This window comes from Schistocerca piceifrons, chromosome 7 (assembly GCF_021461385.2).
Source record: "Schistocerca piceifrons isolate TAMUIC-IGC-003096 chromosome 7, iqSchPice1.1, whole genome shotgun sequence".
In the NCBI taxonomy this organism is placed as follows: domain Eukaryota; kingdom Metazoa; phylum Arthropoda; class Insecta; order Orthoptera; family Acrididae; genus Schistocerca; species Schistocerca piceifrons.
The window spans coordinates 222,912,131-222,934,071 of record NC_060144.1 but is presented as its reverse complement, the minus strand read 5'-3'; the positions used below and the strand labels follow the sequence as shown (position 1 = coordinate 222,934,071).

Here is a 21,941-nt window from a genome sequence, read left to right as displayed (position 1 = left end):
TAACCATGGAGCCACGTCCTGGTCAGATGCTCGCGGACATTATCATCGAAGTGGACCAGTGCACCGTCATCTTGAAAACACATCCTTAAGCGGACAATAAGAGTACAGTCTCCAAGAAAGTATGCAAGAAATGTGATACCACATCTCGCAGGAACATCAGGCAGCACGGACCAGTCAAACGGGTAGGCAGCAAATAAGATCCTATTAGGCGGTCTTCGACAAAGGGCACCCGTATGTCGTCAGAGAACTGCTGACTGCCGCGCGGGATTAGCCGAGCGGTCTAGGGTGCTGCAGTCATGGACTGTGCGGCTGATCCCGGCGGATGTTCGAGTCCTCCCTCGGTCATGGGTGTGTGTGTTTGTCCTTAGGATAATTTAGGTTAAGTAGTGTGTAAGCTTAGGGACTGATGACCTTAGCAGTTGGGTCCCATAAGATGTCACATACATTTGAACATTTATTTCAACATTCTTCGTGACCAAGTATAACTTTTCTTCTACACCCTGTCAGGTGATCGTTACACTTCAGTGAGTGATATTTGATTGTTTTTCTGCTCATTTCTTGACTATTTCTGAGGAGAGTACAAGGCTTGCTAATTCAGGGGAAGCCATTAAGTCATTGTGATAAATACGAGAAGGCCCACTGTCATATATTTACTAGTACATTCTGAAGATTATGGCTGTTGGAAGCCAGTAAGAAAATCAGGGACATATTGCTGAGAACAGACAAATGTGTTACCATCTGGGATACCGGAGGTGAACAGTAACGCTAGAGACCTACGAATGCAGAGGCTTCGAGAAGCTGTCCCAGGGGAGAATCTTCGCTTCAGAGAATTAACTGGTAACTCCATCCACCACACAGACGTTATTGTACGGCGTCACAGTAGAAAATACGCACAAAGGAGACGATGCGCTTGATACTTGCCCCTGAGAATCGCAACGTCAGTGGTTAGAGTGCTAAAACAGAGGCGTCAGGTGTGATCAAGTGACGCAAAACACTGTTGTTGGTAGCCGTAATAGGAAGCGCAGCGACTATTGTCTTTCAGCTGAACGCTGTTACTATCAAACATGAAGTTAGTTAATGAAAAGGACAGACACTGATCATCTGTGGAGTAGAAGAAGGGAAGAAATCTGAACGTAGTTGGCCGGAGGCACTTCAGAAGTGGACAGTCACTTGTTGGATTGGCTGAAGCCTGTAACGTGCCAATGGATTATTCGGCCGACTACAGGGAAGGAGAAATAGTGCACTGCCACAATCCTTTAAAAACCCAACTATTTTAATTCAGACAGATTTCTCAGTCAGATGTTTGGGGTGCTAACTGCGTGTCGCCTCGGATAAGCTACAACAAGACTTGAAGCGCTGCTCTCAAAGTTCACACTTTACAGTGCTGCTATCGACTGCTATTTCTGTCAGCTCTCACCCACTGGACTCAAACACTGACTTCTGTCATGCGACCATTTGCATCTTTTGCTTTTTCTAATGTTTAGAATTAGCCTTCGGTGTAACAATTGCTCTGATCGCAAATAAATAATGTTAACCGGAGCCCTGTCACAGCTTCTGCTTGGAATCTCATTGACTGGATCAGAACTGCCTCCAGTAATGAGTCCCACTCCCAGCTGCACTCCGATGACCAGTGCAGATGCGTGTGGAGATGCACCGAGCAATGGTGGGATACCAAGCTAACTGTCACCAGTCATGCAACCTGACAGCCAGGATTGGTGGTCTGAGGTGCCGAGTCTTCCATGGCACAACCCCTTTGGTTCTCATCCACTGCACCGTTACAACACATGGTGCATCAATGTTATTCTGTGCCCCGTTTTGTTGCCCTTAATGACTTTCTATTCTGGGCTTACATTTCAGCAAGATAATGCTCACTCGCACATGGCAAGAATTTCTACTGCTTGTCTTCGTGATTGCCAAACCCCCTCTTGGCCATCCAGATCGCCGGATCCCTTCCCAATGGAGGAATTCTGCAGCGTTATAGGCAGAGCTCTCCAATTGTCTCGGAATTTTGACGATCTAACGCTTAATTGGACGGACTCTGCCAACCGACAACTCTATCAATCAATGCCAAGCCGAGTTTGGAACAATGCGCTGCAGTTCTGCTCAGTTGGTGTAAGGTCTTTGCCTTGAACGAAACATCAATTTTTTCTGAAATTATGTAATTCTTTTGTCTGTACATGTACGTCACATCTACCAACTTCCGTCCCACCTGGATTATTCCTTCTTGTGAGCCTTTTTTGTTTGTCTTAGAATGTACATAATAGTATCATGATGTGTCATTATGATTCATGATGTACGAGCATTGCAATGGGCTCGTCTTAGATCGCAAATAAGATTAAAGGGAGAAAGAAGTAAAGATGAGCACCATGGGAATATTTCAATCTTCACAATAATCATCATGTGTGGCACGGTGGGAATGTAGAGTCGACTAGGTGGCGGTTGCTGAGGGAGGAGGACGTGGCAGGGGGTAGGGCAGATAGTCTTCCAGAGAGATGCTGCCGTGCATGTGAACCAGGATGATTATATGATTTATCCCTTGCAGAGGTTATCATCTAGCAATTTTTTGAAAGTGGATTTTTATTCGCCGTATTTTTTACACTTGATACGATATCTCCTCACTGCTGCCTTCGCTCAGCACAATAAAAATGTGTTTATTGGAGTAAAACAAGTAAAAATGATTTATTAGGTCTGACGTACTAGGACATGTATTGAAACTACGAGATAGTGCGCTGATAATGGCGAGGCACTAGCTGAAATCTAGATTTGCTTTCATAAGGACTGACGATAAATAGTTTAGAGAAGAAGAGAATAGAAGCTTTCGAAATGTGGCGCTACAGAAGGATGCTGAAGATTAGATGGGTAGATGACATAACTAATGAGGAGGTACTGCATAGAATTGGGCAGAAGAGAAATTTGTGGCACAAGTTGACAAGAAGAAAGGATCGGTTGGTAGGACATATTCTGAGGCATCAAGGGATCACCAATTTAGTACTGGAGGGCAACGTGGAGGGTAAAAATCGTAGAGGGAAACCAAGAGATGAATACACTAAACAGATTCAGAAGTATGTAGGTGGCAGTAGGTACTGGTAGATGAAGAAGCTTGCACAGGATGTAGTAGCATGGAGAGCTGCATCAGACCAGTCTCTGGACCACAACAACAACAACAACAACAACAAGGACTGAAAGGAAAGGACGACTGATTGCTGTGCTACCATCACTATTGAAAATATCACAGTCGTTGAGTTCATTTCACATTCCTAAAGGAAGGTAATTTGTTGAAACATACACTGAAGATCACGCACGAAACATACAGGGCGTTTTGCGTGTATGTAGACATATTGTGATCATTGGTTCCTGAATATGTACTCACCTCCGTGTGTTAGTTCATTTTTCTTCCCACAAACACATTACATAATTTACGACCTGATGTTTTCTTCACGTTCATAACTCCACCACTAATAACCTAAATATAGCACATTTCTCTACTGTAGTTGTTTACCCCACATATCGCTGTATCAAAGGAATAACCAGAGTGGAAATGATGGGGCGTGCAGCGATGGAGAATAGTGACCAGACGGCTCACCCCATGAAGAGCTGGTCACATGTTGGTGCTGCCGTGGTGACACACCCATACTGACAACTACTGAATAACTAATCTCGGGTCTTAATAAGGAGGAGATGCTACCGGTTTTATAACTTTTCCCTTCAAATTTTTCCACTGAGCTGGTCCTGCACCACATGGCTCTGGATAGTAACTCAGTGTGGGTTACCCGAAAGGACGTATCCCCTAATCCTACCTTGTCCAAACCAAGGGTGAGCACCTTACACAGTCATCAAGACATGGAGGCACCTTGCGAAGTATACCCGTGTCACCAGGCAATTGGGGCTCTTAATATCCCTTCACCTAACGGCCAAAATTGGCGTCTTTTTCACCGCGTCAGCCAGAATGGCCGTGCGGTTCTAGGCGCTACAGTCTGGAACCGAGCGACCGCTACGATCACAGGTTCGAATCCTGCCTCGGGCATGGATGAGTGTGATGTCCTTAGGTTAGTTAGGTTTAATTAGTTCTATGTTCTAGGCGACTGATGACCTGAGAAGTTAAGTCGCATAGTGCTCAGAGCCATTTGAACCATTTTTTCACCGCGTCAACTGTCGAGGCAGCTTTCACGCTCTCCTTTCCTACATTCCTGTTAATTTAATTAAATGCGTTGTCGATGTCGTATTTTATGGGAAGAAGCTAAAAGCAGGTGATAATTTCGTGAGTTGACTAGCTGTTGTGGTAGTTTACAGTGAAACGTCTCCTTAGAACCATTATACATGACTGTGCTTAAACTGACACACAATATTTTTAGCGCAACGCAATCTGACTTTCAAAAATCCCTACAAATGAATGGCCCTGACTAACATGAACCTATAGCTTTCACAAATCACTTACCTCACAAAAATCTTCGTTACTCAAACTACTGCAATACAGCGAGCGCCACTACTGCCAGCTAAATAAAAGATTCAAACTACGGAAGGCACTAACTACTGATAGGCATAGTTAGCAAATGAAAGATTTTAATAGAGAACAAACAATGTATTTACCTTAATAGCGTTGAAAAATCATAATATACATAGCAGTTCATGACATCCAGTCTTACAAATTTCAAAACTCCGCCATTTCTCTCCCCACATCCACCACTGCTGGCGGCTCACCTCCAACTGCGCAACGCCATGCGCTGTTCACATCCAGCTGCCCAACACTACAATGGCAGAGAACAATGCAAACTAGCCACAGACTGCACACAGCACAGCCAGTGATTTTCATACAGAGCGCTACGTGGCGTTGCCAATAAGAAAACATAAACAGCCTACTTACATAGCCCCTATGCTCCCCACAAAAAATTTTACAAATTTTTTTGGGCAGTGGCCAATAAAGATTTGATAAAATTTTTCATAATTACAATAACAAAGGTATCAAATGCACACACTTATTGATACAATGTTGGTCAAAATTTAAAATTTTCTCACAGTCCATAAAGACAGTCCTTATTATTCATCACAGTAAAATTGCAGTGTTTTTCTCAAAGTCTGAGCAGTAAAAAAAAAAAAATGCACATGGAAGTAGTGGATTTCCATGCAGTCTTGAAGTAGTAGTGTCGTCCTTCCAACGGAAAGACAGTGCTGACTCTCAACATGCAGACAGATATTGGTCCACAACAGAACAAACCCACAGCAGAGTCAGTGGAAATTTTAAAGAGTATAGGTAGGTAGGTCATCACAGAGCAGACCCCCATTAGTCCTGGTAGAGATTATGGTATTGGTAGGCTACCAGAGGTGCAGACCCACTGCAGTCCTTGTAGAAATAATGGTATTGGTGGATCATCAAAGATGTAGACCCACTGTAGTCCTTGTAGAGACAGCCAGCAACCATCTGTTGCGACTGTGCAGGTGCACAATCACCATTGAAGAATCTTGCGGACAATATAGCAAGTCCATAAACCACCACTTGTGCACTCACAAAGTTTTTGGAATTGTCCTTAGAACCAGCAATGCTGTTATCCAGTCCCTTGCTGAATTATTAACACACATGCAAACACTAACAGTCCCTACTTCTCACATATTGTCCATATACTATGACCAACAGAAACGTGTGCAGTGAAATGTAACTTACAAGTTACTTAATCTGATGAACTGGTGTCCATTACAATTTTATAACATAAGAATACAATTACAAAGATACAGAATACATCATTAAAGAACATAACAATACAGATAACATTTGTAGTAATAGGGGCTTTACAAAAGAATAGAAATAAACATATACACCAGTGTTACAGGAATTATGACATGAGTACATACATAAAAGATCAGAATAACTTTCGAAATATCAACTTCACACATGAGCATTAAAACAAAACAGAACAAATAATGTTTAAACATCTTTACAAAGAAAATAACATAGTATTTGAAAAATTTTACAACATAAATCTTATTAGATAACACATAAAGACAGGAAAAAGACAAATACACAAGGATACATAAACACATAGCGGAATAATACAAAAGGAAAGACAGGGTTCGTTTTCAGGGTAACATTTGGTACTGCAGTCCAACCCAAAACTTCATTCCATAGATCTTTCGTTATTTCAATATTTGTTTCCACCAAAATAATCCAATCCAAGCTTGCTTTCTGTATTTATATGTTCACATGTTTCTTACCTCATAATTTATTTTCCATTATCTTACCTCATCATTTATTTCCAAGAAAATCCTACCTAAACCTGTTGTCCCTAAACCCTATTTTTTTGGTTCATATCCTCTTTCAAAATACTTTTTTGGCCAAACCATTTTCTTATAGCTTCTCAATGCATTTCTTCCAATTCACCACAACTTGTTCTCTTATATGGCCTACCCCATCTTCAGCTAACTTAAATCTACTTAGCTCAGATGCTAAACTAAGGGACGAGGCAATGCAGCAGCATAAAACAGTTAATACAAACAGCAATGAAAAAAAATTGAAATTGTCAAAGCAAGCTGCAGTAAATCTAAATTACCAAGCAATGCAACATTACAACTAATATGAGCCAATGTGCAGTAACAAGAAAAATAAATCAGTAATAAAACTAGATTAACAGAGTAATACAAAGTGAAATTTAATAGCACTATACCTGGCAAGCAGCAGCAGCAAATGCAATAACTAATATCTAAACATGACAAAGCTCAAGCAGAAAAAATAGTACACTAAAGACAACAATTCAGATAAGGGAAATGTATATTCACATCTTAATATCTATGTCATTAAAGTGGTGCACCACAAGAAGTTATTCTACCAAAAAAATTACCAAGTCGTTGAAAAGAAAATTCCGTATGCAATTCCTGTGAAGGGAAATGTCTTTTTATGCTCCTTCGTTTTTTTGAATAGATCATAAAATTATTTACTGGATCTGTATGCATAAAATATTTATATTAGTACATCTATTAAATTTTATTTTAACCAATGCTGCTGCAGCTAGAAACTTGATATTAAACAAAATGAGCAAACTCTCAACTAGAAAGACAATAGATGTAAAATGTTTCTCATCATTTCATTAGGCATTTTAGTAAATATCATAAATTAAAAGCTCCACAGTATAATCATATGTTTTCAAGTTTGAGCATGTCGTATTTGTGATGCTTTCTACAAAGAAATGTCAATAGCGAGGATAATGGCCTTTTTTTTTCACCTGTGCCTCTGAAAGGCACACACTAATGGCTTTTTTCCAGGCGACTGTCGCGCAGCTGCCCACGATGGATTACGTGCAGGTGGTCACTTAACTTTCTTACGGAAATATTTACGACAGCAGTTTCCGCTACAGTGACAGTCTCATATAAAAATATTTCACAGGTCAAGAATTTGCGTTACAAATCTGTAGAAACAAAATCCTATTGATATAACAGAGTCCAAAAAATTTTCGTTGGCATTGTAATACATTCACGCATTTACACACATTTCATAACTCTTAAAGTACGATTCTTGGTTTCCAACAACCTTTTTCACAAACCAGAGTCCCTAACCACCACTCATTATTCTTTACCTTATTCGTCGACACTTCTTCAATATTTCATCATAACAGATACGTAGCATACTCAAATAACTCATATAGCATCAGCATATTGATCATAAACATACCGCAACAGCATAATACACATAGTCATCGAAATAATAACATCATAACACCTCAGTCAACTCTCAAAATCGTCGTAGCTTCCTCCAATAATTTCAAAACCTAAAAAAGATTCTCTGCTCATGTCAAAAGTGTCATCTGCCTCAAACGTACTTTAAAAATCGTGATCCCATACCAAATATATCATTCAAAGCTCTCATAATATCACAATGGGTCCGAAAAAATATGACCAGTTCACAAAGTACAGACAAAATACAATTTCGTAAGTGTGAAGTTACCCAACTGTGTAATTGCGTAAACATGTGTCACTGATGTAGTAAAAACATGTTTGTTTCTCTGTTAAATAATCAGATAGCTGTGTAATTTATGTGTTAGAGAAATATGGTACCGATGTGTAAAGTTGTATAAGCAAATACCATATTAGCTAGGGCTCCTTGTGCTTGCCACACACATGGCACACAAAGTAAGCGTGTACCCCCCTGAGGATTAATGTAATTATACCCTCAGGTGTTACAGATTATTGCAATGGAATGAAATGTATCACGGAAAAACTTTGTATCATTGTACTTCAAATATCTTTAACAATAAATGTTTTAAGCACAAAATGAATCACTCAAATACGTGTACTGTAGCGCTAAACTGTGCGTCTTGTTGTAAGATAATCTCTGTGGAAGTGTCGTAGTTATCGTCCTCCAAAAGCTAAGTTCTGCAGAAGTCAATGTACTTCCCTCATGATAAACAAAAGTGAAATGCTTTGCGTATAGATATCTTAGTTATTATGCTTATTGCTGTGATAAAGAAAGTACTGTGCTGTGACGTATTGTTGTGCTACGGAAAAGGCAGTCTCATTGTAGCTATACCACAAAAGTTACTACTAAAACATGTTTTACTCTCCAGAAGAATTCAGAAAAACTGTGCAGATATAAAACAGATACACCGCAAAAGCAACATTGTAAATTGTCACTCATTAGTAGCGTCGTGATAAAATTGTGTAGCTGTCACATAAACTAACCACTGTGTCATCTGGTATCTCACAGAAAGTACTTTAAATCCAAAATGTATTTTCAAGTAAACCAAAATGTTGCATTAAAATCTCATTAGCAGTACTGGTAAATGTTCTAAGTACGTGAGCCTTATAGTCATTATGTAATCGTGCAACCAACAAGCAAGAATGTACACACACAATAACACTGTGTTGTCTGTTCACAATAACAATGCATTCGTAATTTCTGTTTAAATAAGTTCTCTTGGTTCTTGACTGGATATTTAACTTCAAACATTGTTGCATGTTAACAGATTCTAAGTCTGACAAAGCATACGAGCAATGTAAAGTGAAAAGTTATATGGCAAAGACAAAGTTAAAAAGCAGATTATCTTTCAATAAACGGTTTTACATTTGAAATGTGGTGCAATCCTTTACTCTTCTTAGTACGCAGTGTTTCAACTTCAATGCAATTATCATGCGGTATACGTCGGTAAAGAATACTGGAATTTTTCTCAATGTAGCATCTACGTTATTTTTCTCTGAGCCAGCCGGCGCACGTGGCTGCCTGCGGTGCGAGTCATTGTCTGCTAACTCTTTGTTGGCGTGCGTCGATATTGGGATTAGGAGACCTAACTTCTACAAATTCACCTTGACGAGAAGGCCCTGCCCTGTTTGAAGCTCGCCAGTTCTGATGGAATTCAGATCTGTCGATTTGTCGGTAGTTTACATAGTTTCTTGTTTGTCGGTCATGTGGTGGAGAATTTCTCCCGGAATCGTAACTGCGTGGTGGACCGTTGCGTCTGAAGTTATTCTGTCTCCCTTGATAATAATTGTTTTGGATTCCATATTGTCTGTTTCTATGGTTATCTCTGGCATATTCATAATTACAGAAGTGCGATCTTTCTCTGTAACTATTATTACTCTGCCTGTGGTTGTCGTATGGGTGGTGTCTGTTTTGGTCACGATTTGCGTTGTAAGAATAGACTTGTCGTGTCCAGTTATTGTTTCTGTCGTCACGGAATTGTGATGGATGTGACCTGTAGTGATTCTTTTCCTGTTTTCGCATCCCGCGACTGTCTGTGTCAATTTCTAATTCTTGTAAGAGTCCCTGAAAAGCTTCAATGTCGTCTTTGCAACGCCCTGCCAAAATAATATTTCTTAAATGTTCAGGCAATTTCATTAAGCAAATGTGGATGAGTTCTAAATGGCTGTATGGGTTTGAAAGATATTGATTCTTATGCAACATGTCTTCAAAATATTTGACAAGACTGGAAAATTCAGATTGTTCAAAGTGTTTCATCATCATGATGATGTTTTACTCGGTCTTGTGTAGCTTGAGACCAATATGCTGAGAGGAAGGCATGGTAAAATTCTCCTTCACTGTGGCAATTGTGAATGACCGATCGCATTCTTACAGCTGGTTCATTCTCTAAGTAGTCACACATAAATTCTAATCTGTGCTCTAATGACCAGTTGGAAGGAAAACAATGAGTGACTTGATGCAGCCACGCTTGTGGATGAATGTCGTTGCCAGAATTCTTAAATGTTTTAAATTTACGTGTAGTAATGAACAGCTTATAGTCAAAATCATCATGTCGGCGAGTCGCATGTCGGTCATTGTTACGTCGTTTCGGCGGTTCCATCTCAATATTCGGTGTACCTTGCCAATTTCTTTCATAATTTCTGAAGTGCCCTGAGTTATTATTTTGTGGCTGTTCCGTATTTCTATGTCCCTCTTCCCGTATTGGAGTGCGAGTGGCCTCTGAAATACGTAATTCGTGTATTACCTGTGTCAGCTGATCTTGTACTTCCCGGATTTCCCTTTGGTGTTGCGTATTAATTTGATTCTGATTTTGTTTGAATTTCCTAATTTGTTCGCACTCTTCTGTGTCATTAAAGACTACCGGTTTTGTGTCATTCAGATTATCATCTACCTTCGTAGATAAATTATTTAGCTGATCCGAAAGTTCAACTACTTTCTCTGATAATGAACTAATTTCCTCCTAGTGTCTTTCTACTGTGTCCTTTAAGTTTTCCTGAGTTTTTGCAAATTGTGTAACCGAATCGGTAGATGCAACTGAGTCAATTTTACCTTGCAAGGTCTCATGATTTTCATGAACAATAGTTTGCAGTTCTTTTATGGCTGCTTCGTGATTCTGTAATGCATTTTCATGACGCGAAAAAATAGGTTGGAAATGCTCACAAATTTGTGTTTTTACGTCATTACAGACTTTTTGACATTTCGATTCTATTTTATGTAACTCAGTAGTTAAATCTTTACGTGTTTGTTCAAGCGTGGTGTGAAGATTTTGTTCCATTGCGTCTAACTGTTGCTGTGTTTGTCTCTGGTGTTGTTCCGTTGTGTCTAACTTTTGAGGATTTTGTTCCATTGTGTCTAACTTTTGAAGATTTTGTTCCATTGTGTCTAACTTTTGAAGCTTTTGCTGTGTTTGTCCCATTTGTTGTATTAATTGTAATAACAATGCACTGGTGTCTGAAACATGTTCCTCACAAGGGAACCTCCCCATCGCACCCCCCTCAGATTTAGTTATAAGTTGGCACAGTGGATAGGCCTTGAAAAACTGAACACAGATCAATCGAGAAAACAGGAAGAAGTTGTGTGGAACTGTGAAAAAATTAAAAGTAAAATATATAAACTGAGTAGTCCATGCGAAGATAAGCAACATCAAGGACAATGGGAGTCTAGGAGCGCCGTGGTCCTGTGGTTAGCGAGAGCAGCTACGGAACGAAAGGTCCTAGGTTCAAGTCTTCCCTCGAGTAAGAAGTTTAATTTTTTATTTTCGGTTTATGTGACAAACTCTTATGTTTTCATCACTTTTTTGCGCGTGATTATCACATCCACAAGAAAATTTAAATCGGGCAAGGTAGAAGAATCTCTTTACCCATGTACAAGTTAGGTGGGTCGACAACATATTCCTGTCATGTGACGCACATGCCGTCACCAGTGTCGTATAGAATATATCAGACGTGTTTTCCTGTGGAGGAATCGGTTGACCTATGACCTTGCGATCAAATGTTTTCGGTTCCCATTGGAGAGGCACGTCCTTTCGTCTACTAATCGCACGGTTTTGCGGTGCGGTCGCAAAACACAGACACTAAACTTACTGCAGTGAACAGAGACGTCAATGAACGAACGGACAGATCATAGCTTTGAGAAAATAAAGAAAGTAAAATTTTCAGTCGGGTGTAACCCTTGAACCAATGACCTCTCGCTCCGCAGCTACGCACGCTAGCCACGGGACCACGGCGCTCCTCATCTCTCCTTTCCTTGATGTTGCCTATCTTGCGCATGGACTACTCAGTTTGTATATTTTACTTTTAATTTTTTTCATAGTTCCACACAACTTCTTCCTGTTTTCTCGATTGATCTGTGTTCAGTTTTTCAAGGCCTATCCACTGTGCCAACTTATAACTAAATTTGAGGGGGGTGCGATGGGGAGGTTCCCTTGTCAGTGCTTTTCGGCAGTGAATTTGCACCGGCAGCATTCACATTTTGACAAGCAGAAAATGTGTCTTGACTTATTTCAGAAAACGGCGAGGACCCAAAACCTGAATCTACAGTATTTGCAAGATTGTGTCCTGTCATTTCGGATTCCTGAGGCAAGCTGTTGCCGACTGATCGATCGATAATGCTTCCCTGTTCACTAATTGTTTCACTGCCTACACCATTGTTTGCAGCCCGCTCCATTTCCCTATGCACAATTACCAAATTACTACTTTGGACACTAGTTAATTCATTACTCGGTGGCGCTAACACACTGCTTTCGTCTTCACTGTCATTTCTCAGTTTACTTTGGAGCCTAGTATTGCGTTTTTCACACGCCATTATTGTCACAATATTTCACACGATAACACAGAAAAGCACAATTTGAAGAGCAAAAATAAGAGAAAACACTAACGTAGCACTGAAAATAACATCTCGTTAGTTGCAAGCGCAGCTGCGAAATACTTGTTGCAAATCTACATGCATGCCACAACTGTTTTACTGTACAAGAATGAAAAACTACTCTACAAAGGAAATTCTCTCTACAATTACGCGCTAGCAATAAACAAAACCTACACTAATTACACAAACTACAAGAAAAAATCAGAAGATTCCAGTGAGGTATCCTCGGCTAAGGGTCGACATATGAAACGTCTCCTTAGAACAATTATACAGGACTGTGCTTAAACTGACACACAATATTTTTAGCGCAACGCAATCTGACTTTCAAAAATCCCTACAAATGAATGGCCCTGACTAACATTAACCTATAGCTTTCACAAATCACTTACCTCACAAAAATCTTCGTTACTCAAACTACTGCAATACAGCGAGCGCCACTACTGTCAGCTAAATAAAAGATTCAAACTACGGAAGGCACTAACTACTGATAGGCATAGTTAGCAAATGAAAGATTTTAATAGAGAACAAACAATGTATTTACTTTAATAGTGTTGAAAAATCATAATATACATAGCAGTTCATGACATCCAGTCTTACAAATTTCAAAACTCCGCCATTTCTCTCCCCACATCCACCACTGCTGGCGGCTCACCTCCAACTGCGCAACGCTACGCGCTGTTCACATCCAGCTGCCCAACACTACAATGGCAGACAACAATGCAAACTAGCCACAGACTGCACACAGCACAGCCAGTGATTTTCATACAGAGCGCTACGTGGCGTTGCCAATAAGAAAACATAAACAGCCTACTTACAACAGTTATTATGCGTGGTTGGCCTATTGATTGGTACACCAGGATTAGCTATGATTAGTTAGTTATTTGCCATAAAGACGCGTATCACCTCTTAATTCCTCCAATTGGCAGTACCGTATTAATGTTTATACAGAAAAAAGACCCAACGGTACCCACCGGCCGCCGTGCTATCCTCAGCCCATAGGCGTAACTGAATGCAGATATTGAGGGACATGTGGTCAGCACATCGCTCTCCCAGCCGTATGATAGTTTACTAGACCGGAGCCGCTACTTCGCAATCAAGTAGCTCCACAATTTGTCTCACAAGGGAGTGCGCCCCCTTTGCCAACAGCGCTCGGCAGACCGGATGGTCACCCATCCAAGTGCTAGCCCAGTTCGACAGAGCTTAACTTCGGTGATCTGACGGGAACCGGTGTTTCCACTGCGGCAAGACCGTTGGCAAGGAGTGGATAAAAGTATAGAAACAACAAAACGTGACACATTACCATCCCTAATACAGTACAGGAAAATCGTTGATATTCAAAACGGCTTTCAGATGTATCCGAATGAGTAAATACAGATCGAGAAGGGTTTTCAGGGAATCTTATGCTATTCTTCCTGCAAAACAGTGGCGAATTAGTAGTGATGATGGGAGTGGATATCGATCAAGCACCCTTCTCTCTGAAGAGCACAAACGCTCAATAATATTAGATCCAGTGAGTATGGTAACAAGACAAGATGCGAAAATTTATTCTCGTGAGTAGAGAAACAGTCCTGGACGATGCGGGCTGTCGTCTTGGAACACATAATCTTTGGCGCACAATTATTGTACGTGGGGTGGACCTGGGCAGCCAAAATGGTTACATAATTCTTAACAGTAATGTGGCCTTATAGTGCGACCATGAGGTCCATGGAAAACCACGAAATGGCGTCCAAATTATTACTGAACCACCTCCGTATTTCGATCTTGGCAGCAAGCAGTCCGCATCGTAGGCTCTGGAGGGCGTACGTCAGACGTAATCAGGGACAGAAGTTAGAAATATTTTAAAACAAGGTTTGTCCCACCAAATTAGTTACTTCTGTTGCTACACACTCCAGGTTTCATGACTTCGGCAGCACCGTTTCCTGTTAAGGGCATTTTCAACACTGATGTGTGACTCTGGAATTCCAGCTCGCTCTGCAGTTCTCTGTTTATGGAGCTTCCTTCAAGTTGAAATGTCCGAGTGTGCAAAATAGCTATTAGTTGCTGCAATCACCTCCGCGTTTTTATGAAATCGTTGTCCCGCCAGGCATTTCATCAAATTTGGGAAAAACAGGAGACCAAGGGAGCAAAGTCTGGAGAACAGGGAGGATGTGAAACGAGTTGGAATCCTATTTCCACTCATTTGGTGACCACAACAGCTGAGGTGTGTGCTGGTGCATTGTCGTGATGGAAAATGAAGTTTTTGCGGTCCAATCGCCGGCATTTTTCTTGTAGCTCGGTTTTCAGACGGTCCAATAACGATGAATAATGTGCACTTGTAATAGTTGTAGTTTCCAGATAGTCGATATTTTCCCTTGCGAATCCCGAAAGACAGTCGCCATAACCTTTCTGGCCGAGGAACTGGTCTTTTTTGTTGCAGATTTTCCCTTGGTAACCCATTGCTTAGATTCTTGTTTGGTTTCAGGAGTATAGTAATGTATCCATGTTTCATACAGAGTGACGAAACGATTATTAAAGTCCTGCAGATTCTTCCTGAACAGCTGCAAACCACCCTTGCAACACTTCACACTATTCCGTTTTTGGTCAAGCGTGAGCAGTCCGTAACCTCCACAGGGCGTCCAGAATGTTCAGCATCACTTGTGCCTATATGACGACACCGAAAATTTTGAAACCACTTATAAACTCTTCTAATCGAAGGTGCAGAGTCACCGTAATGTTTATCAAGCTTCTCTTTAGTCTCCTGAGGCGTTTTGCCTTTCATATTTTTTGACAATCGCTCGACTTCCTTGATTCACACGAATGCCAAATACCAAGAAATAGACCAAAATGGCTGAAACTTGGCTTCAGTTCTTTCCAAAGATGCTACTAACTAAGTATGACCTCGATACTTACTGGTGGTGCCATCTCTTGGTCTTTGCACGGACTTTTGAAGCGCCCCTCGTATGTTTACATGGTTGTAAGCTGACGATCCTGATTTGGCGAACACTAAGGAGCCCTAACTAAATGCGTTTAAGCAATTTTAGAGAACATTTCTCTTGTAGCACAGCGGTTTTTTACTACTTAAAAAAGAACATAAACAGTCAGAAGCGCAAGAGACTTTGCGCAGTTAGTGTTCGTAGCGCCTGCTCCATTCGCAGCCACCGTCTACCATCACGGTGTGAGTTCTGAAGAGGGTCTAAAATAAACAGAATCCGTTAACCTCATAAAAAAAGAGAAATGTATTCGGTTGTGGCTTTTCATGTACATTCAAAGACGTTTACATTCTGAACAGTTTCAATATACGTGTAACTGCACCGAAAGACAGAACTGTTACTACAAATATTCCAGTCGTAATGATCTATTAAAACCAGTAGATTATGTGTAAGAATAATCCCCCACCCTCACCCACCTTGGCCTTACCATTGATCGTCACCTCACCTGGATCCCTCATCTCTGCTCCATCCAACCCAAAGCCCACAACCTCCTCTGACTCCTCAAACTCCTCTCTGGCCGGACTTTGGGGTTGCACCCCTCTACCATCCTCCACACCTACAAATCCTTATTCCATACCATCCTCTGTTATGCCAGTCCTGCCTGGATATCGTCTCCCCCCCCCCCCCCAAATTCTATGAGTCCCTCCAGAACCTTGAGCATCATGCACTCCGCCTCGCCTTTTGTACACGCCTCCCGTCCCCCACACAGATCCGCTATGACCTCATTCCTTTCCCCCATCTGCTCCCATTCCTCGAACATATCTGCATACTCTATACCTCCCGCTGCCTTGATCCCCCTCACCCCTGGTTGCTCCTCTCCTCTCCCATCCCCGCCCCCTGCCACACCTTCACTGTTGTGTACCCCCTACCCTCCATCTCTACACCCTTCATCTCCTTTCCCAAGGTGGCTTCCATCAACTCCCCCTCCCAGATAATGCCCACTCTCCCTCTATCCCTCCTATCAACTCTGATCCTCACCCCCCCCCTCCTTTCCTCTGTCCATTCCCTGGGCTCCCTCTCCCCCCCTTCCATACTGTTTTCTCCCCGCCAAACCTCTCCCTACCTCCCTTCTCCCCCCCCCCCCCCCCCCGCCGAGTCCTTTTGTATTCCCCTCCTCTGCCTTCCCCACTCCCTGTCGCATCTGCCCAGCACCCCCAACCCCTCTTATGGGCCCTCATCCTCCATTGGCTCCATTCCCCCCTCCCCCATCGCTTTTCCTCTCCTTCCCCCCCTTTTTTTATTTTCCCATCATCTGTCCAGTTCCCCCCACCTGTTCTCAGCTGTGGTATGTCACACTTGCCAACTTTTTAGCGCAGCGTTACAGTGAATATTCAGTGTTGTTCGTCTTTCTAGTGTTGCGAACAGAAACCATGCTGTCGCTGGGTGTGAATTTTATGTCTTTTGCCAACAGAAACCAGACTGTCGCCGTGTGTTTTTAATTGTCTGTCTATTGTTTTACCTGTCTGCTTCGTATGTATTTTATTAGCATCATCATCCCTTTGTTCTATGTTTTAAGTTCCACGATTTTTTCGCCATGTTACTATTTAAGTCTCCGGTTTTATCGCCTATTTTTATTATTTATTCTCTTCATCTTTTTAAAACAAAGTCTATAGGCTGAAGAGCGGCATACTACGCTGCAGCCAGCCCGCCCCCTTCGGGGGGCATCGAAATTCAATAAAGGAAAAAAAAAAAACAAATGTAAGAATAAGCAAGGTGAGTGGTTTAAGCCAAAGGCCAATAAAGTACGTCTTTAGGAAAATGAAACCATATTCGTTTATTTCGTTAGTTTCCCAGTTTTATATAACGTAGTGAAATTTTAAGCACATAGAAAATAATTCGGCTCTATCTGTTTCTTGTACCAGAACTTTTCAGAGCATATGTTATTCTGTAAACCCAGGACGAAAAAACGATGAATCTGCACGTGCTGTTTTCACTGAGCCTCTTTCCCTCGCAACGACGACGGCTGTGAACACACGTCTGAATAGCGGCGCCCAGTGCGTTCCTGCCTCCCAGGTACACGCACCGCCGCTTCAGCTTTCACAGAGCCGTTGTTAACCTCAGCTGCGACTGCCGCCCACTCGCCGACACACAGACTCACTTGTTGTCTGCAAACACACAAGCAAATCCTTTTGCTTTCATGCCTGTGGCTGCCTTTCACGGCTTTGGACGGGACTTGTGTAATGTAATGACCCGACTACAGAATGTAAACGTCAGTCGATTCATACCTCGCCGGATGCTGCGCGCCGGCAACGCTCCCTGTTCGGCTGACACGCCATCTGAATTCACGCCGCTCTCCCCGTGTTACACGGATAACCCACCTCCCATTTCGGTTTTCAACCCACCGCCTCTCTCTCTTTCTCGTCCGTCCACTGTCGCTTCCATCAGACTCTTTCTTCCCCACTTGCTCTCCGTTTTTGCTTCCGCTTCCTCTCGCTGCACCACACCAATGCACCACGGTACGTATTAAATTAAAATAACGAGAAGGCCTTCGTCGTCCGCAGTCGTGCACCGTGCGAAAAGGGCGCGCGCCGTGTACGGGGTAGTGGTGGGGCAAGGGGGTGGAGCTTGTACTGAGGTCTCGCTGTATCGCGCAGGGGCATTACAGTAGAGGGTTGCGTTGCCACTCGGCTTCGCCACGCAGCACCCGGCTAGCCTTGTTTATTTGCAGAGACTCAAGTGTTTCCGCGAGATAATTTCAGCTTCTAGGCGCGGCTGGAACGCCACCCCTTCCGCCCCTCCCCCTACCACTCTCATCCACCCTCCCCTCCCCTACCCCACCCACTACCACCACCACCCTTTAGTTCCCGAGACTGGATTTCCCAGGCGAGGCCGGGCGGGCCGCTCTTGCCTCGCGTGAAATTAACGAGCAAATTAGTAAAGAGAAGCAGGACTAATTAGTGGGGGAGGCTGGTCCGGATGGTTTGGGACTGAGGACTGGGCGAGGTGTGGGCGGTGCCTAGCGGTGCTCGCGCGGCCCTTTCACTGCTATTTCTGCGACGCTGAAAGCTGTCTCCGTGGTGCCAGGGAACCCGCCCTGTTTATATGCTGCTGAATGTGTATTCTGTATTCTCTTGTGCCCAGTAAAGAACAAAACGATTAATACACTGTCTCCGAAGGTCCACAGTAGATTTTCATCTGCTGAAACTTTAAAATTCAGCTCTTCAACAGGCTACACCATTGGAGATGATCTCTCAAACACCTTAACCGCTCAGTGGCTATACCAGGTTTCTGTAAGAAAACAACATATAATCATAACTCTGATTCAGTACATCATCAAAGAGGTTAAATGAACCAAGTATTCAACCAAAAAAATTTAGCTTCGTCAATGCATTGCATCTCATTAAAGAACTACGGTATCTGAAACAAGAGCAAGTATCGCCATTTTACGTAAGAGGACTAACAAAATCGCAGACAGAGCTGCCATTTTATAGAAGAGGACACTTTAAAACCATAGAGATGGTCGTACTGAGAAGCAGAAATGGTAAGAGAGCTACTTCATTTTTATCTTCTTCTTATGGGGAAGGTGATTATAAAAATAATGAGGTTTTATCATACGAGGGTTGCCCAGAAAGTAGCGCACCGCATTTTTTTTCTCACCTGAAAGCAAGGCCACGAATGCTAAACGCTACGTATGTATTATGTGATGTCTCTTGAGTGAGCGCACCAAGTTTCCGTCGCTTCCGACAGACAGCGCAGCTGCAGGACAGTTTCAAAACGGTGTCTGTAGGTGATGCACTTCACACGTAACGTGCTGTTATCGAATTTCTCACTGCAGAGAAAGAAACTATGAGAATATTCACAAACGCTTGTGCGAAGTCTATGGAGCATCAGTTGTCGACAGAAGTACGGTTAGTCACTGGGCACGGAGGGTAAGGTCATCAGAAATCAGTTCGGCGGAGCTCCACGATTTGCAGCGGTCACAGATACCATCCACGGCTGTCATATCTGACAGCGAGCTGATGTTGTGATTCACGAGGACGGACGCATTACGACTCGACGATTGGCACTGCATCTGCCAGAGAGCAAAGGGAGTGTGGATGCAGTTATCTGCGCTATTGGATATTCAAAAGTGTGGAATATGGGTCCCGCAGTCTCACAGAGAAAACATTTGTCTTCATTTGTTGCAACTTTTTGAAGCTGAGGGGGAGTCTTTCTTGTCCCATAATGTGACAGTTGATGAAACCTGGGTTCACCATTTTGATCCCTAAACAAAACGACAGTCGATGTGTAACGTCCCCTTTGAACAATTATACATAACTGTGCTTAAACTGACACACAATATTTTGTTAGCGCAACGCAATCTGACTTTTAAAATTCCCTACAAAAGAATGGCCCTGACTAACATTAAACTATACCTTTCACAAATCACTTACCTCACAAAAATCTTCGCTGCTCAAGCTACTGCAATACAGCGAGCGCCACTACTGCCAGCTAAACAAACTATGGAAGGCACTAACTACTGATAGGGATAGTTAGCAAATCAAAGATATTAATAGAGAACAAACAATGTATTTACCTTGATATCATCATATATAAATATAGCAGTTCATGACAAATTTCAAAACTCCGCCATCTCTCTCCCCACATCCACCACTGCTGGCGGCTCACCTCCAACTGCGCAACGCTACGCGCTGTTCACAGCCAGCTGCCTAACACTACAATGGCGAGTATTACAACAATGCAAAGCAGCCACAGACTGCACACAGCACAGCCAGTGGTTTTCATACAGAGGTGGCGTTACCAATAAAAAAACCTAAACAGCCTACTTACAGATGGAATGGCGCCATTGCCACTCCCCGCGGAAGAAATAATTCAAAGCAACTGCATCCGCCTGTAACGTCAGGATCACCGTGTTCTGGTAGTGTGAAGGTATAATTCTCGTTGATGTGATGCCAAGAGGCGGTACCATTAACTCAGATGTCTGTGTCAACACATTAACAAAACTCAAGACGCGCTTCTGGCGAGTTCACTGCCACAGCAACCCAGGAGATGTTTTGCTGCAATACGATAACGTTCGGCTCCACACACGTCTGAGAACGTCTGAACACATCGCTAAACAGGATTGGACAGTGTTACCCCATCCACCCTACAGCCATGACCTACCACCCTCGGACTTCCATTCGTTTGGGCCATTAAAGGATACCATTCGTGGAGGTCATATTGAGGATGTTGAGGAGGTGATTCACACAGTCAAGCACCGGGACAAGGACTGGTACCGACAGAGCATACACGCCCTTGTTTCGCACTGGAGGAAGGCCATAGGACGGGATGGAGATTACGTGGAAAAACAGGGTGTGTAGATAAAACACCATTCTTTCGTCTGTATAATTCTCATTATGTTCAATAAAGAGTTGTTGAAGAAAAAAGTACGGTGCATTACTTTCTGAGAAACCCTCGTATTTATTGCACAGGGATCTGCAGTTCCATACGTTGAATTTGTGAAACAATATACCAGAAATAAATTCAGTGACGTTATACACATTCAGACGAAATAGAACACAGCATCAGTAATTAAAATGAAAGTGAAGATTATTGCGTATCTACAATAACAGTTTATATACTCTGACGCATATGTTATTCAACTGGGATGAAATACTAATTTAACTTCGTTCTGTCCATTCAAATCCACCTGTGCTGCATCAGAGGTGAAATGCGCTAATCACATAACATTATCAAAAGCGTTCACTTTCCAGTTCCGAGTTTGCATTATTGCTATTGCATTGCTCTGAGTGTGGAATGAATGAGCTACTTGTTAGTTATGCCTTTGAAATGAGATTACTTAGTTAAATGATTTTCTCAGAAGGCAGACACCCAGATGCAAGCTCTGTTTAACCTGTAATCCTTCATACATCGCCAGAACTTCCATAGAACTAAATCTTCAAACATCGGAACTGAGATTCGGAAAAATGTAAGAAAAACAATGGTCATATGCCTATAACTTAATATCGTATTTTCTTAATGTCAGTCGTAACAACCTATAATAATTTTTAATGACAATCATAGTTAAATAGCCGACCGGTGTGGCCGAGCGGTTCTAGCCGCTTCAGTCTGGAACCGTGTGACCGCTACGGTCAGAGGTTCGAATACTGCCTCGGGCATGGATGTGTGTGATGTCCTTAGGTTAGTTAGGTTTAAGTAGTTCTAAGTTCTAGGGGACTGAGGGACTGATGACCTCAGATGTTAAGTCCCATAGTGCTCAGAGTCATAGTTAAATACTCGGCCATAATCGGATAATACTGTCAATTACTGATATACCAAGATGTCCGCCAACAATAACATATTCTGGCAATTGCGTTCTGTAGCTCTTCAAAAACTAAGACCGTTTCAGTCCCAAATCATTATAGATCTCTTTCTGATAATATAAAAATCTACGAGGAGTAAGCCCTCTCCGTTTTTCAGAGATCGCAACGCTCCGTTCCAGTAGTAAGTGG

General features: G+C 42.3%; 1 protein-coding gene and 1 pseudogene across 1 annotated transcript in view; one reads left to right on the top strand and one right to left on the bottom strand.

Annotated features, from left to right (window-relative positions):
- LOC124805563 (tetraspanin-2A) overlaps positions 1–21,941 on the top strand; it is a 298,806-nt gene that overhangs the window by 96,580 nt on the left and 180,285 nt on the right. The window lies entirely within an intron of this gene.
- Positions 13,679–13,796, bottom strand: LOC124709174 (annotated as a pseudogene).